This window comes from Chenopodium album, chromosome 14, assembly GCF_948465745.1.
Source record: "Chenopodium album chromosome 14, dcCheAlbu1.1, whole genome shotgun sequence".
NCBI classification, from domain to species: domain Eukaryota; kingdom Viridiplantae; phylum Streptophyta; class Magnoliopsida; order Caryophyllales; family Amaranthaceae; genus Chenopodium; species Chenopodium album.
This window is the reverse complement of record NC_137847.1, coordinates 23481640-23497863: the sequence shown is the minus strand read 5'-3', so window position 1 is coordinate 23497863 and position 16224 is coordinate 23481640. Positions and strand designations below refer to the sequence as shown.

The 16224-nt window shown below is 38.6% G+C and overlaps 1 long non-coding RNA gene across 2 annotated transcripts; it reads left to right on the top strand.

Annotated features, from left to right (window-relative positions):
- The first annotated feature begins 792 nt into the window (after positions 1-792).
- On the top strand, positions 793-16122 carry LOC145579098 (uncharacterized). 2 transcript variants are annotated; one of them, XR_014099016.1, is made up of 4 exons: positions 793-1175; positions 2588-2619; positions 4522-4663; positions 15561-16122. It is a non-coding gene; the product is annotated as an uncharacterized LOC145579098 (long non-coding RNA). The 2 variants fall into 2 exon arrangements; XR_014099017.1 differs by lacking the exon at positions 2588-2619.
- The last annotated feature ends 102 nt before the right edge of the window (positions 16123-16224 follow it).

Genomic DNA, 16224 nt, shown 5'->3' with positions numbered 1-16224 from the left:
AGGGTAGCTGCATCAGATTCCGACGCTTCCTTTTCCTTGCTCTGGCGCTCGTTGGATTCTCAGGCTGCCATGAGATCAGCTTAAGCTTTCTCATAAGCTTCTTTCAGCTGTTCTGGGGTCATCTCATCGGGACTCATATTGAAAGTTGGATTAGGTAATTTAGGGTTTTACCTAGTTATAGCCCCACGGTGGGCGCCAAATTGTTTATGCTAATTTTCATCAAGTGGGATTGAATATCAAAATCTAGGCTACGGATCAACTAAATAAAACCGTGAATAAAGCTTATGCGAAAACAAAGAAATAACACAAGGGATTGTTGACGCGGAAAACCTAATGAAGGTAAAAACTGTGGGTAGAATGAGGGTCTACCAAACTTTCACTATGCAGAAATATCAAAAGGATCGGTTTACAATATATGCTTAGAGTGTTTTAGTAGCTAGGTTGCAATGTATTTTTCGTTTGAGGATGCCTTCTCCTTAGATAGATAGTCTCTAGGGTTGATCCCTAGCCGTTGCAAGGTGATAGATTCGGTTCCTTGATTTCCGAAGCTAACTCATCATTATCTCCTTTCTGTTTAGCCCACTAACGGTAATGTACAGCTGAACATGGACTTAGTCCTTCACGTTTATCCTTCCCTAGAAAATAGGAGAGTAGTGGATGTTTCTTTCGTCCGTCGAGGTCAGCTTTCCTTCGTCAAGTCCTGGTCTTCGTCAGAGCTTGATTTCGTCGTTAACTCTAGCTGACCATCGTTGACTCTGACTTACAAAATTTTACCCATAACAGTTACCCACGAGCACACGGGTTGAGTGACGAAAGGGGCTTTTTGTTGGGAACCCTAGATAAATAGTCAATAGAAACTATGCTGATAGGTGAGTTTTTGAAGAAGATGATTGATAAATCAAGGCAACACCTACGTCAACAACGAGCAGCATCAATCAAGTGGTTAATTTTAGCTAGAAGAGAGAGCCACAAGTTGATAAAGTGGCAGTAGCACAACAAAGACAGCAGCAACATCGCATCTAGAAGAAAACCAAAGGAGATGATTTTAGTGAAGAGAGAGAATAAGGACATATGTTGGCTTTAAACTTTGCAGACGCATGACTGGCTTCATCTGCTGGTCTTTACATCCCTTTTACCAAGATTACAAGCTTTCCCATCATTCCATCTTTGACCAGGTTTATTTCTACTCTCTTAATCTCATTCATCAATTCTATTAATTAATTGATTTTTGGATACCTTAAAAAATTTGAGATTAATGTGTTATTATAGGTTATGATTGAAATTAAGGAATAGATGACCAATTTTTTTTTAATCTGTGAATTGATTGCTCTTAATTGGAAAACAGGAATTACCCATTGTTGTATTTTATAATGAAATTGTTAGCTTTTGACTAATAAAATATGTTTAGGATATTATGTTTAATTATTGGTTTTTGATAAGGTCTTTGATCAATTAAAATGGGAATATCAGTGTTTCATTAGGTGGGACAATTGGTGTTGTACTAGAGAAATATTGTTCAACAAATGAATGTAGGCTTTATTTTGTTGCTTAATGTAGTGCATCAATTGATTTATGTAGCTTTAATCAGGGTTTTATGTGTAGGTTTTTGATTCTTACTTGAATTAGGTGTAATAATAAAATTGTTCAAATTGTTAATAGCATCTTACTCTGTTCTTTTTCTTTTTCTGTTATTCTCAAAGAGGTTGTTCAGATAGATTAAGATGTAGAAAAGCAAAACCATTCAAATACCTGTATGGCAATCATCGTTTGAAACGTTAATTTTAGTTGAACTATGCAATGCTGCAATCAGATATTGGAGTGTCTGGAAAGAAATGAGGGATTCCCAAGTTAGTGGTGCAGCCATTAAGAACCCACATTTGTAAAGGAGTTTCAGAATGGAATTAAATTAAAAGTCATTAAAATAATCAAGGCTATACCATAAGACAATAAAGATATCAATCAACTTAAAGATCAATGATCAAAATATATTTTGTCTGCATTCTGTTTTTTGGTTTCTAACTCGTATGCATAATAAGTTGTTGAACATGGTGGAAGGTAAGTATTGTCTCATCTGCAATTTTTATTGACTTGTATGAAAAACTATAGGTTGTGGAGCTTTATATATATAACATGGAATCAAAGGGCTAATAGTATATCTATTTATTATAAAAGTAGAATACTTAGAGGTTAAAGCTTGTGTTTGATTTCCAATTATAACAATATAATATGCTTTAATTTCTAGAATTACATGGACTTTTCAATTCATGCTTGTGATTTGTCTCTTTGTATAAGATGCGGTATCATTATATTTAATAATATACACTATGAAGCTAAGTCTTGTACTAATAAAAAATCATCAAGTTATTTTCTTATATGCCATCGTAGTACTCTGATAAGCTATGTTTATAATCAAGCCTTGCTTCAATGATGGTGAGTTGGTGATATTAATATATTTATACAAATTAGTTATGTACTATTTGACTTATATTATTTTTCCTTTTACATTTTTTTAAACCTTTATGTAAATTATAACATACATTTTTTTTTTTTTTTGTCTATACGTATTACTTCGTTCCCGGGTTATTAGCTTCCATTTGGATTCAAGAACATCGAATCAAGGTTAGCTCTAGATTTATTTTTAGCTTCTAGTTGGACTCGAAAACACAAAATGGAATTATCGATTTTGCATTTGTATCTCTCTTCTCATTTGAGGGGTTTTTATCTCTCTTCTCATTTGCGGTTTTAATCGATTTTTGTTAAATTAGTATTTGGGTTTATTGTCAAACTTATGATTATTGATGATTGATTATTATTACAAGGATTATGATTCAAGTAATTTCCAATTACTTTTATAAGGGTTTATATGGACCAACTTTTTAATAGTTAATAGTATTGATGTTTTGTGAATTCTGCTTGTTTTGAGGTGCTTAGTTGTCCTACACTACTGTCTATCCTATTTTAGCATGAGGATAAAATAATTCAAAATGGCTATATGATTGCAAAATTAGTCATTTCCATGATTACAAAGTTAAGGTTTCAACTCCCTTTCTCTGATCTTGTTGATACTCCGTAATTTGTTAGTTTGATGTTGAATTTGCCTATTAACATTTTCAATTTCAATAATTTCATACTGAAATTTGCAAGCATTTGAATTGTTTAAAGTATTTAGATGTGTTTGGAATTTTTTTACTTTTGTGCTTTTCAATTATTGTTATTTGATTTACCTTGTAATTTGATCTTTGTGGACTAATCTAATACAATTAAAATATTTTGTATAGTGTGCTATAGCTTTATAAAAATGATCTTTTATCTTGAAGGAACTACCTCAGTTTAATGGTAGGAATATATGAGAATTCCGCTTGCATTTAGAAGGGTAGTATTTGCATAAAGGCTATATCTTGAATGAATAGTAGACTGTCTTAAAGAAGAAAGATGAGGAGAGATAACAAGATTTATACTTCGTATGTTAAATCAAGATATACCCTTATATGCTAATAAAATATTTGCCCATCAATGCTCATTTTTCTTCGTCATATCATGATATCTTAATTGAGGAGGAACTTACTTATTAACTAACCAGCGTCCAATACATAAAAGTCTAATTAAAAATTTACAAGTCATACAAGAATGTGCTATTTGCTTTATTGAGTATTTAATTACTATTGATTAAGTAAACTATCGTTGATCTTTGATAACTTGTTTATTGATGTCAATACATACTAGTTATTCGAGTGAACTTTGTTGAATCTTAAACCAAGTTGTTATCAAATAAAGAGGATCCAGGGGACCTCAAACTTTCTGAAAGCATACTGTCGATTAAGCTAGTATATTGCAGAACTATATAGTATAGTTGAGCATTATACACAAGATTAGTATTCCTAGCATTATCTTGTTGCTGGATACCCTCCACTCTGACTGCCTGACATTAGTTATCTAGTATTGGATGTAACTAATAACCTTTTGGAGAAATAATGGTAATAATCAAGGTTTTGTTTTACTTCTAAGTAATATAATTCACCTTAAGTGGGCCCATTTTGAATTTTGGCTTAAGTAATATAAATAACTTGTTGAAAGTGCTTGACAGTTCACCTGTCTACTAAATTTTGTGTGTTATTTATAAAAATGTACTACGGCGTAGGCAGGATTTTATTAATAAAGTTCAATGATATTATATACGAGACGTCAACACTGTCACAAGTGTTGAGTGTTGATCCTGATATTAGTTCTTAGATGGATATGTCCATTTGTGCAGTGCCGGGCGATCATGGTACAACCTTTGCAGCATGTGAATTTTATCTAAGCATTAGCCTTAAAATTTCTCATGTATTATGATTGGTTAAGACTGGACTTCAATTCCTAGTGTATCTGTGTACTTTTCAGTGCCAAAATGACTGATAGGTTTCTTAGAACTGGGATTGTAGTGAATTAATAATGACCTTTCTGTTTAAGTGTGCTTAGAATCTCTATTTTATTTGATGAACCTTGTAGGCTTGTACTGATGCACTTGTGTCTACATTCCAGAGGATGTGACTCCCATCCTAGCAGCCAGTATTCATAGAAAAAGAGATAGCAGAGGAAAGAGGAAGGAGGAGGCTGTGAAAGATTGTGTTTCAGCACTACTTTTGCTTATGTTGTGCTTTACAGCTACTTACCCTTAAGCATTGTAAGTGTTTTTATTTTATTTTTTATTTATTTATTTATTTTTTTGTGATTAAATTGTAGTTTAACAAGCACTTATTAGTTAAAAAAAAATCTAAGTTATATATATATATATATATATATATATATATATATATATAATGGTTTGTTTACCAATTCTACTTTTTTTTGGCATAAAGAGCACCGGTTCAAGGGAAAAATCGATGCCCTTATTGTTAAGGCTGGGCACTGGTGCCCATTACACCTTTTCTACTTGTAATAATAATAATAATAATAATAATAATAATAACAAATGTTACCTATTATTTTATAAGGTTTTACATAATGTCCGATAAAGTGGTACATAATGTCCGATAAAGTGTTACTATATGATTGAAAAGTGTTATTAAAGATAAGTAAATGTTACCTAAGAAATAAAAAGCATCACTTTAAAAATGATACTAATAATATAAAAGGTGTTACCTAAAAGGGTTTATAGTAACATTTTTAAAAGAGTTACCATACATTACCTAAAGTGTTACATAAGACTTTAGGGAACATGGGTGGAAGTATCACCCAATAAAGTGTTACTTATTGTCTATAATAACACTTTTACCACTTTATGTAACACTTTTTTGGTGTTACTTAAGGTTAATTTTGCACTAGTGTTTGTTCACACTGAAGATATGGGACCTCAAATGAGTCAGCGAGGTATATTGATTAAACCTTCCAGCCCTGACTCCTCGTTTCTGGTATGATCTTCTTACTCCCACGACCTTGTCTGCATCCCTGCGACCTTGCTTAGCTCTGCTGGGTTGGTCCACCCTGGTTGGTTTTTCTACCCGGGTGGCTTCAGCTCGCTTAGTTGGGTCACTTGCTGCTTTTCTGTTCAACATTGCCCTGTTAGTTTCATCTACTTTTATGAACTCATGCGCTTTGCGTAGCGCTTTAGCCAATGTTTTGAGGCTTTTTCGCCCCATGTACGCTCTGAATGGTGAGCCCGGTAATAGGCCGCTTTACATCGCCAGCAACGCTACTTCCTGGCTCATGTTTGGGATGGTTGTTGCCTCTTTGTTGAACTTGGTAATGAACTCCCGTAGGGGCTTATCTTACCCTTGAACCAATGACATCAGCTCGGTGGTCATCTTTGTACGATCCACCAAGGCGACGAAATGCTCCATGAACATTCTCTTCAGCTGATTATAAGAATAAACAGATCCTTTCGGGATGGCTCCGTACCACTCAACTGCTAACCCCTCCAAGGTCGGTGGAAATGCCTTAGAGTCTGTCATACTGTATAGTACCATGTGGTTCTCAAATGCTGAGACATGGTTCTTAGGTGTTGTGGTACCATTGTACTTACAGCTGATGGGCATCTTTATTTTCTGCATCGGATCTTCCAAAATCTCCCCGCAAAATAGGAATCATCTGGAATCACCTGGATCTGTGCTCTCTTCTCCCTATCCAGACTTAGTCCTCTCTCAAAGGCTGGTGACCTGCTGCGAGCAACTCGAGTCTTCGGGCTGCCCTTATCTTGGGTTGCCTCTTCTACACTCCATTCTCGATTCAGACTTCGAGCTTCTAGTTCCAGCACCTTTTTCCTCAGCTGGACCAGCTCCTTCTTCTCCGGGATGAGAGTTACTGGTGTCGCCATCTTTACGGCTGGCTTTGTAGCTGTAGCTACTGGTGGGGAGTTTGTTTATAGACACCTAAAAATGTCTCCCCAAAATCAAACCCGATGATGAACAACCTTTCACCGCCATCATTGGTCGGGTTGAGTATTTAATCCTGAGAGTGCTTAAAATCCATGTTCAATCAAACTCAGCTAACAAAATAGTTAACGGATCAGTCCTAATGTTTGGTCAAAGCATAGTCCAATTTGTATTTTGGCCCGAACCCTTTTTAATTCATTTTGTACTATTTATTAATTGAGCCCGATTAATGAATAATAAACCTAAATATCCCGAAATTATGAAATGGTACTTAAAAATACCGAGCGTAATTAGGTTAAAAGTGAACTTGGACGCAAATATGGAAAAGCTGTACACCGTGACACGGTGTCACATGCTGCGCCACGGTGGACATTGCCGCGTCGCAGCATCCAGTGTCGTGTCACAGTACACATACTATAACATGGGATTTTTCTATGTTTTCTTCGTGTACACAACTGCACGCGCTTTATCATTATAGGAAAAATTTTGTACCGCTCCACGGTGTAACATACAGTGTCACGGCACTCATTGTCGTGACGCGGCAGACATGCCGTGTCACGGTGCCCCAAATTAGGGTTTTTATCTTTTCTAGGGTTCTGTGGTGATCCCCTGCTCATTTCCTCTATAAATACAAGCCTCATTTCTACAACTCGAGGCATAAAATAATTCTCTATTCTCTCTTCTATGCTCTAGCCTACACACTAGCCTCCTTATTCTCTCACAATACTTTCCCCAAACACTCCAAGGAGTCTATACTTTACCCGAGGTTCCATCCTTAAATAATGGCGTGAAAGGTAGAACTGTTTGAGGGTTTGGCCTCAAATCAAATTTATTTAATTTAATTTTAATTATTGTTTTATTAATTTCCTTGAAGTCACTAACGCGTTTATCATTTTATAGTTGCAAGCAAACAAAATCAAAGTAAGGAATCATGTTCCTTTTATTTCTATTATTTTACTAGCAATTTTTATTATGTTTTTCATATATTAATTGTTGGATTATTGTTGAATTGCTTCAATATTAATGTTTATTCTATTGGTATTATGATCACCATATTGCATGTTTCAAGGGAATATGTAATTGAAAATCACGCCTAATAAGATAATTTGGACGACCGGTTTAGGTTCCTTTTTAATTTTGTTATTAATTAAAGTGATCACTAATATTTTAGAATTATATGTTGCATTAATGTTCAACCAATTTAGCCTAATAATAGTTTAGAGCGAATTGAATATTTTATTTGTATACCTTTGAGATCACAGGAATGCTTTTCATTATAAGAATCGAGTAGAGGCCAATACGTTTGAATGTGGCCCTTACAATCACACGGAACCACTCATTCCAGTTATGAAGCCTGTCAAACAAAAGCTACGGCGTATATATGAAACCATATGTGGCCCTTAAAATCAAGGAAGAAATTAGAAAACAACTGGCTGCAAGTTTCATCAAAGTGTCCAAGTATCCAGAACGGATAGCTAATGTGGTTCTAGTTCCAAAGAAAGATGGAAGGGTTAGAACGTGTGTTGATTACAGGGATCTCAACAAGGCAAGCCCAAAGGATGGGTTCCCTCTACCTCACATCGACATTCTAGTTGACAACACAACAAACCATGCACTCCTCTCCTTCATGGACGGCTATGCTGGATATAATCAAGTACTGATGGCTGAGGAAGACATGGAGAAAACCACATTCATTACACAATGGGGTACATATTGCTATACGGTAATGCCATTTGGGTTGAAAAACGCGGGTGCCACCTACCAAAGAGTAGCAACAGCATTGTTACACGACATGATGCACAAACAAGTGGAGGTCTATGTTGATGATATGATCGTCAAGTCAAAAGATAGACCAGGCCACATTATTGCACTCTGTAAAGTTCTTTGAACGACTCCGCAAATACAATATGAGATTGAATCTGGCAAAGTGTGCATTCGGAGTTACATCTGGAAAACTTCTTTGCTATGTGATCAGTTCTTGAGAGATTAAAATAGATCTCACAAAAGTAAAAGCAGTCATAGCCATGCCACCACCCAAGATTGAGAAGGAAATTCGAGGCATTATCGGAAGGTTGTAATATATAAGTAAGTTCATATCCAAACTCACTGCGATATGTGAACATATATTCAAGAAACTTAAGAAGAATGTTCCAGTCACATGGGATGACGATTTCTAAAAAACTTTCGACAAGATCAAAGAATACCTGGAAAATCCACTCGTGCTAACGCCACAATTCCTGACTTTCCTCTTCGACTCTACCTTACGGTCACAAGAGAAATGATGGGAGCAATGCTAGCACAAGAGATCGAAAGCAAAGAGAATGCAATCTATTATTTGAGTAAGAAGCTTCAAGGTTTTGAGACCTGATACACGCCACTTGAAAAGTTGTGTCTCGCACTCCGGTGGGCCGCACAGAAATTAAGACATTACATGCTCACTCATACAGTGCATGTCGTATCAAAGATGGATCCTCTCAAGTACTTGTTCGAGAAGGCAACACTCAATGGCAGATTATCAAGGTGGATAGACAACCTTGCTCAATTTGACTTAAAATCCGTACCACAAAAGGCCATCAAAGGTTCTGTAGTTTCTGACTTCTTAGCAGATTTCCCACTGGAAGAAGTTGGGAAAGAAGAAGAAGAGTATAATTTCCCTGACAAAGATCTACTCATGACCAAAGATGATAGCTGGACGCCCTATTTCAATGGAGCTTCGAACCAAAAGGGTTGTGGTGTAGGAGTCTTACTCGTATCACCCAACGAAGAACAAATCCCAATTTCCATGAAGCTCGATTTTGATGTCATCAAAAACGCTGCAGAATATGAAGCGTGCATAAGGGATTATAAACAGTTATGGCCTTGGGAATTACGAAGCTCAGAATCTATGGCAATTCATCACTAATCATCAACCAAATCTCTAAGAGATGGAAAGTGAGAAGTGAAAGTCTCGCTACGTATCAAGCTCATTTGGAAACTTTCACGAAGCAACTAGATGAAGTGGAATACACATACTTGCCTAGAGAAGAGAATCAGTTTGCCGACACACTAGCTAAGTTGGCATCAATGGCGCGAATACCAAGAGACACAGTCAGAATGCCATTGAACTATAGAAAGAAGGTATGAGCCAGCTTATGTTCACGCACTTGACAATGAACAAGAATCACAAGAAGAAGATGAAGAGCCATGGTATACCCTCCTAAAACTGATAAAAGGGCACGCCGTGCTTTGAGGCTCCTAGCCTCATAGTATGTGCTCCTCAGGGGAGAACTCCACAAAAGGACAGCACAAGGGAGAAACCTCTTCTGCATAGCTAAGAAAAAAGCGCACAGAACCATAGAAAATCTTCATGCCGAAATATGTGGAACGCATATGAATGCTAAGATGTTAGTCCAAAAGATTCAACGACAAGGTTATTTTTGGACTACCATGGAGAGAGATTGCCATGAATATGTCAAGAAATGCATGAAGTGTCAAGTCTACGCAAATTTACACCACGTTCCACCTTCGCTTCTCTACACATACACTTCTCCATGGCCTTTCTCTACTTAGGGAATCGACATCTGAAGATAACGCCACTAGGACAAGGGGAACATGAGTTTATTCTTGTAGCAATCGACTACTTCATCAAATGGGTCGAAGCTGCTTCATATGCTAAACTTACAGCAAAACATGTAGCTCAATTCATCGAGAAAAACATCATATACCGCTATGGTGTACCGCACAAAATGATAAGTGATAATGGGACGCATTTCCAAGCCGAGTGCGCAGAATTGTTGCTGAAATATCATATCAAGCATCACATATCATCACCCTACATACCACAAACGAATGGTGCGGTTGAATCGGCCAATAAGAATGTGAAAACTATCATCGAAAAGATGACGAAAAATTTCAAAGATTGGCCGAGCAAGCTACATTTCACTCTTTGAGGTTATCGAACTTTCGTTTGTACATCAACGGGGGCTACCCCTTTCTCTTTAGTCTATGGAGTTTAAGCCTACAACCAATAAAGCTTGAAATTCCTTCTCTACGGATTGCGTTAGAAAGCCAACTAGATGAAGTCGACTGGATTAAAGCGAGATATGATGAACTAGTCTTACTTGACGAAAAACGCTTGGGAGCTTTGCACACGTCCAAACCTACCAACAGCGTATGGCCCGACATTTCAATAAAAAAGTCAAGACTAGGAATATCAAAGAAGGTGATTTAGTGCTTAAGGCACTTCGCAAAAATGTGTTAGATCCAAGAGGAAAATTTAGACCAAATTGGTCAGGTCCATACATTATCAAGTCCATCTTGTCGGGCGGAGCGGCACAATTAATAGACATGGATGGCAACGGCTTCCATAATTTAACCAACTTGGATCAACTCAAGAAATTTTATGCCTAGTTGCATGGGTTCACGACCCGACAGAGCTACATTTGGCCTAACTCCTTTTAAGGATACGTAGGCAACCCCTCAATGGGGCTCGGCCACTTTAAAAACAAAAATCCCTTCCATGTCAACAAAACTATAGCGTATAACATAGAAAATCACAAAGCAACAGGCACCGCGCCACAGCAAGAAATGCCGCGACACGGCAGAATACACTGCATCGCGGCAGAACTTACCGCAACATGGTGGAATTTTGGTGAAAATATACAGTAGAGAAGCACCGTGTAGCGGCAGAAATTACCGTGACGCGGCAAGGATTATCGTGACGCGACGCAACGTACTGTGTCACGGCAGACAGTTTTTCTAGGATTTTGTAGTTTTGTTGATTGCTTTATGATTATTTTATTTGACAAGTATTATTATTCTTCCATTGTGTTCGACTTCTTGACTCGGATAAATTCAATAAAAAAATAATAATAAGTCATTATAAGTTTTAATTAAGGCAAAAATTAATATGCTATTATTAATGAAGTAAATGTCACTATAACTATTGGCATTATACGCCTTATTTAAAAATTAAAACTTAAATTATGAAAGCAAAGAAATATTGGTCTAATCCTTCTTAGCCTTAGGAATTTCTTTCTTCTTTTCAACTAGTTCGGCCTTCACCATTAGTGTGTCCTTCGTAGCTCGAACTGTCACACCCCTAGTAGAGCTTTCACCCCTTTCACCGCTCTCGGGTTTCTTAGGTTGTTTCTCTCTATACACCATCTTGTCTTTATCCTTTCCTTTTACCCAACTCTTTTTCTTAGGCATGATAGAAGTCTTAAACTCAATTCCTTGTATTCTCGGACCAAGACGATCCTTAGGAGGTGCCTTCTTACTTTCAAGTCGTCCCTTCACATCACCGTCAAACTTACATGATCCAACTCGCTCTCTCCTACTTCGAGGATTCAACCATGATTTATATGCACTATACAAGGGCGGAGGAGGTTGCTTACTCGCAGAAATGGTCCACAGAGGCCTTCCAATCCAATACGTCTCATACTTATGCACATTACTTTCATGCAATGATACCGCGGAAACAAACCCAAAAACAAGACCGCACTCGCAATAAATAAAACCATAAACATAATTAACTTAATGACAAGATTAAGATAATAATTATACCTTTGACGCGTGCTTCGCCCGACCTCGAGGGGCTCTTACTTCGAAAGCTAGCCTCGAAATTACGACGACCTCCAACGGAAGTCCACCCACAACTCGAACACCGACAAGGGTCCAATGCCTTGGAGTTAGCAAGGCCCGACCTAAACCCGAGTAATTGAGTTCAAAGGTTTTCACAATGGTGATGCCTTGTTCAACTCTTGAGTTCAAAGGTTTTCACTACTAGTGATGCCTTTTCCAACTCTTACTCAAATGCTTTCCCAATACCCCAAGTTGGGTATTTATAGGGAAATGCAAGAGTGTGAAAAGCTCTCCTATCAATGTGGGAGAATTTGATTTTCCCATTTTATTTTAAAGCTAAAATAAAATTAATAATCAAACTAATAATAAATTAACAAGTGGCAAGCTCATAAGGAGGAGTAGGTGAGGATCATTTGGAGGAGGGGGGACCAAACTTGCTCCCCACTCTCACTCCCATAATCGGCCACCTCAACCCCTAAGCCTTCCAATTAGCTTCGGCCACATGGCAGCTCACTTGGGCACCCATGGTTGCCTTGTGGGCTTCCATGGTGCGGTTGTGAGGCTTCGGCCCTCCTCACTTGCACCCAAAATCGTGGGCTGCTAGCTGCCACAGCCTAGCAAGCCACGCACCAAGTGTGCGGGCTTCTAGCTGTCGTATGCTAGCACAGCCACGCACACTAGTTCTGGCTACTAGCTACGGTATGCTAGCCTAGCCCCGCACTTGGTGTGGGCTGCTAGCATTTGTCGTGCCCCTAGCATCGGAAATCCGATGCTAAGGGTATTTTGGTCATTGTTGATTTATTATTATTTTCACGTCTCGTCTTTTACTATTTTCGACTCGACTTCCGACGCTCGGTTTCGACGCTCCAAACTCGAATTTCCGACGTCTAAATATTAATTACTCGGTCGACTTATTAATTAATTCCTAATTAATTCATCGATTCGGCTCGTTAGTTGCTTGGGTGTGACCCGAAGGGTTCAGTCAAGATTAAGCTGCAATATTAATTATGCATTAATATTACTGATCGGAAGCGGCCTCCACCCAGGGATTCCGATCACTTGACCTTACTGAAAAATTAGCTTTCTAATAATTCCGAACCCCCTATCGGAATAATACACTTGTTCGAAGGACACTATTCCTTTCACTCGCCAAGAAAACTGATAGCGCTCTCCTCTGCTCATAAGCGCCTGCAACAAGCGTGAGTGCAACATCGACGCAGACAGAGGCAATGGCACTACAAAGCAGTCAACGTTGCGCTGACGGACTACACGCTCTCCAAGGTACCAGAAAAGATGTGATGTACCAAAGAAGACGGTACGACACGTCGAGCGCTCCAAAGCCTCGGGAAGGTCAGTCAAGCCAGCCCAAGGTCGATACTAAATCTCGACTGGGACGTAAAAACCATAAAAGAATACAGTGAATGCCGAGAAATAATATCAAAAATGAAAGAAATACAATGAAAATTCGCTCCTTACGCCAACTGTGGTGGTACCTCGACACAACAACCCTCGCAGACTCGGTACTGACTCCACTCGAGACTCGCCTCGGTCACGCCAGCTGGCACCAATAGGAAAGTCGTCCGACGTCATCGAGGGGCTAATCCTGGAAAGTACTCATGGAACCATAGCTGCAACAAGAATAATCTTTAAGTACATGAGCCTAACCGGTAAAAGCAAAACACGAAGAAAAAAGATCGTCACCTCTACCACTCTCCAAAGACCATAGACAGCAACAGGGGACTGATCGTTCAGCTACCTACAGCCATGACGCAGCGACGAGAACAGATCAGCATACCCTAGACTAGCCCAACTAAAGGATCCTATCTCAGTGATCCTAGTCAAAGACGGCAAGTAACAAAGGAGCGCACGAGAACTCCAATCATGAGAAAGAGTCCCGGAAATAAGGATCAAGATGAAGATCCGTACTCGCTGCTCAGGTGTCGTCTTAGAAATATCAAAACCATGGGTAAGAATAGAAGCCAACTCTGACTGCCCACTCCAAGGACCACCCCGAGACACCAGCCGAGTCTTGATATGGTGAACGACAAGACCTAACAAGTCCACTACCTCACTCGCTCCCAAAGTGAGGTCAGGAATTTGCTGAACTGGCCGATAAGTGAAATGCAAGCCGCACATCATGTTGAAATCGAGAGGAGTCACCGTCATCTCCCTCCAATCGAAGTGGAAAGTGTTGGTAGTATCCCAAAAATACTCCAACAACGCTCGGACGACTATCGAACCACAGCCTCGAGGACTGTGAAATCCCACAACCGCTGAATAAAAATCGCCTAAACCAGCAGACTCCCACAATGCGTTGGTAACAGGATCTCCTATGATGACCCTGTATAGCCGGGGAATCAAGTCTCCAACTCCTGAACCATGATGGCGAAGTACACCATCGACTAATCCGACAAGTGGATGGTGAGAAACATGGTTCTCACGATAGAAAACTAATTAGTCTGGTGTCCACGAGGGTAGGGTCCACCTACCCCTGATCGTAAAGGGGCGAGGCTCGGGCTCCAATGCATCCTCTATATCCTCAGGAATCGAGGGAGTGTCCTCTCTCTAAGCTTGATGCCGGCTACGAGTAGAAATATCTCGGTCTCGTTGTCTAGGCATGCTATTATGTTAAAAAAGAAAGATAAAAATCTAAGTTCTTAGCATCATTTCCTAAGTTATTTGGTTATTTATTCAAAACAGCTTAACGGCTATCTCAAGTTGCATTTCCCATTATGCGCTAAATTTTTACCTCAAGGCTAAAAATTAGTAAAATAATAAAATCATTTCCAGTACTTAGTTTCTCCATGACAAAATAATACTACAGTTCTCCTAGTCCCATGATACTATGTTCTCCATGACAATGTAGTACAAAACATAGCATGTTTCGAAATTGTACAAAAACAATAGATCGGCACATCATAGAATGTTTTACAAGAACTACAACAATTATATCATCATTTCAAGCGCAAGAAATAACAAGGAACAACAAGAACACCATTCATGCACAAAGTAGTACCAAAAATAGTGATTTGCTCATTTCTTCACCAACTCATGCAAATTTGGTCTCAAATTGCTCACAAACCAACATACATTCATATACAAGCTAATTCATGGCAAGAATTTCAATATAAAAGCTTAAAATTAAAAACCCCCCAATTTGATTTTTTAAGGGTTTTCATATGAAATTGCTCATTTGAAGCAAAATTCAAGACAAGAGGCAAGAAAACTTACATAGATCCTTGAAGAAGTTCAAAAATGAGAAAATTTACAAGAAATTTGAGTGAATTTGATGAATAAACAAGGGAACAAGCTCGAAAATTACAGCAGCAGGTGCGAGGGAGCGAAGAAATGAAGATGAAATGAGGAAGAAGCCGTGGTTTTTTGAATTTAAAGACAAAACCAAGGCATCGTGACACGATACACCATGTCGTGTCTGATGAGTGTCATTTATGGCACTCTTAGGCTAAGTTTTCTTTATAGTTTTATTCTCATTTTTTGTCCTTTTTGCCGTGTTTTTACATAATAATGCTTGCTTTGCGTGTTTGTGTGTAAGTTTAGAGAAATTCATGCTTTTAATGGTTTTCTTGTCATTTTGTTCATTTCTCGACTATTTCTCTCTATTCTTTGTTTCCTTGATTTGTTTTGTAGGTATGTTGAGTTTCCCGAGGTATGATCACCAAGGAGAAAGCTCAAGCGCATTCAAGAAAGTTAATGGAGCAAAAGTCGGGATTTCGAAAACGCAATTCAAGTTAGCTCCGCGAACTCGAGGGCTTTGGAAGTTATGCTTTGGCTTGAGGCATTCAAATGCTTGGAAGATAAAGGAGCTGCCCTTCTCACGAGCATTGCCTCGAGTGCTCCAATGATGGGGATGCTCGGGAGCGTAGAGATTGATTAAGCAAGCAAGGGAGGCAAGGTCATGAGCACCGAGCAGGGGTGGGTGCGCGGCACAGGGGGTGCGTGCGCGCAGACCCACCTATGCGCGCGCGCGGCCAGGTGGTGTGCGCGCACCAGGAGCCCCGCCCCCTTCGCTTGTTTCTTCTATTTATACTCTTAAACTTTTCCTTTTGGAGGGCACGACTCAATTTGTACTTGGCATATTTTTTTCCAGAATTAGTAGAGAGAGAAGCTTAAGATACTTGATTGTACTTGAATTTGATCTTGGATTTCAACTTGATCTTGGATTTATTCTTCTCATCAATGAAAGTTTCTGAGATTTCTTTCCTTTGAATTTACTTTTATTGCAATTTCCTTTAATTTTTGAATGTTTGATTTGAATTTCTTTCTTTGCTTTAGAAATTGTTGAGAGATTGAA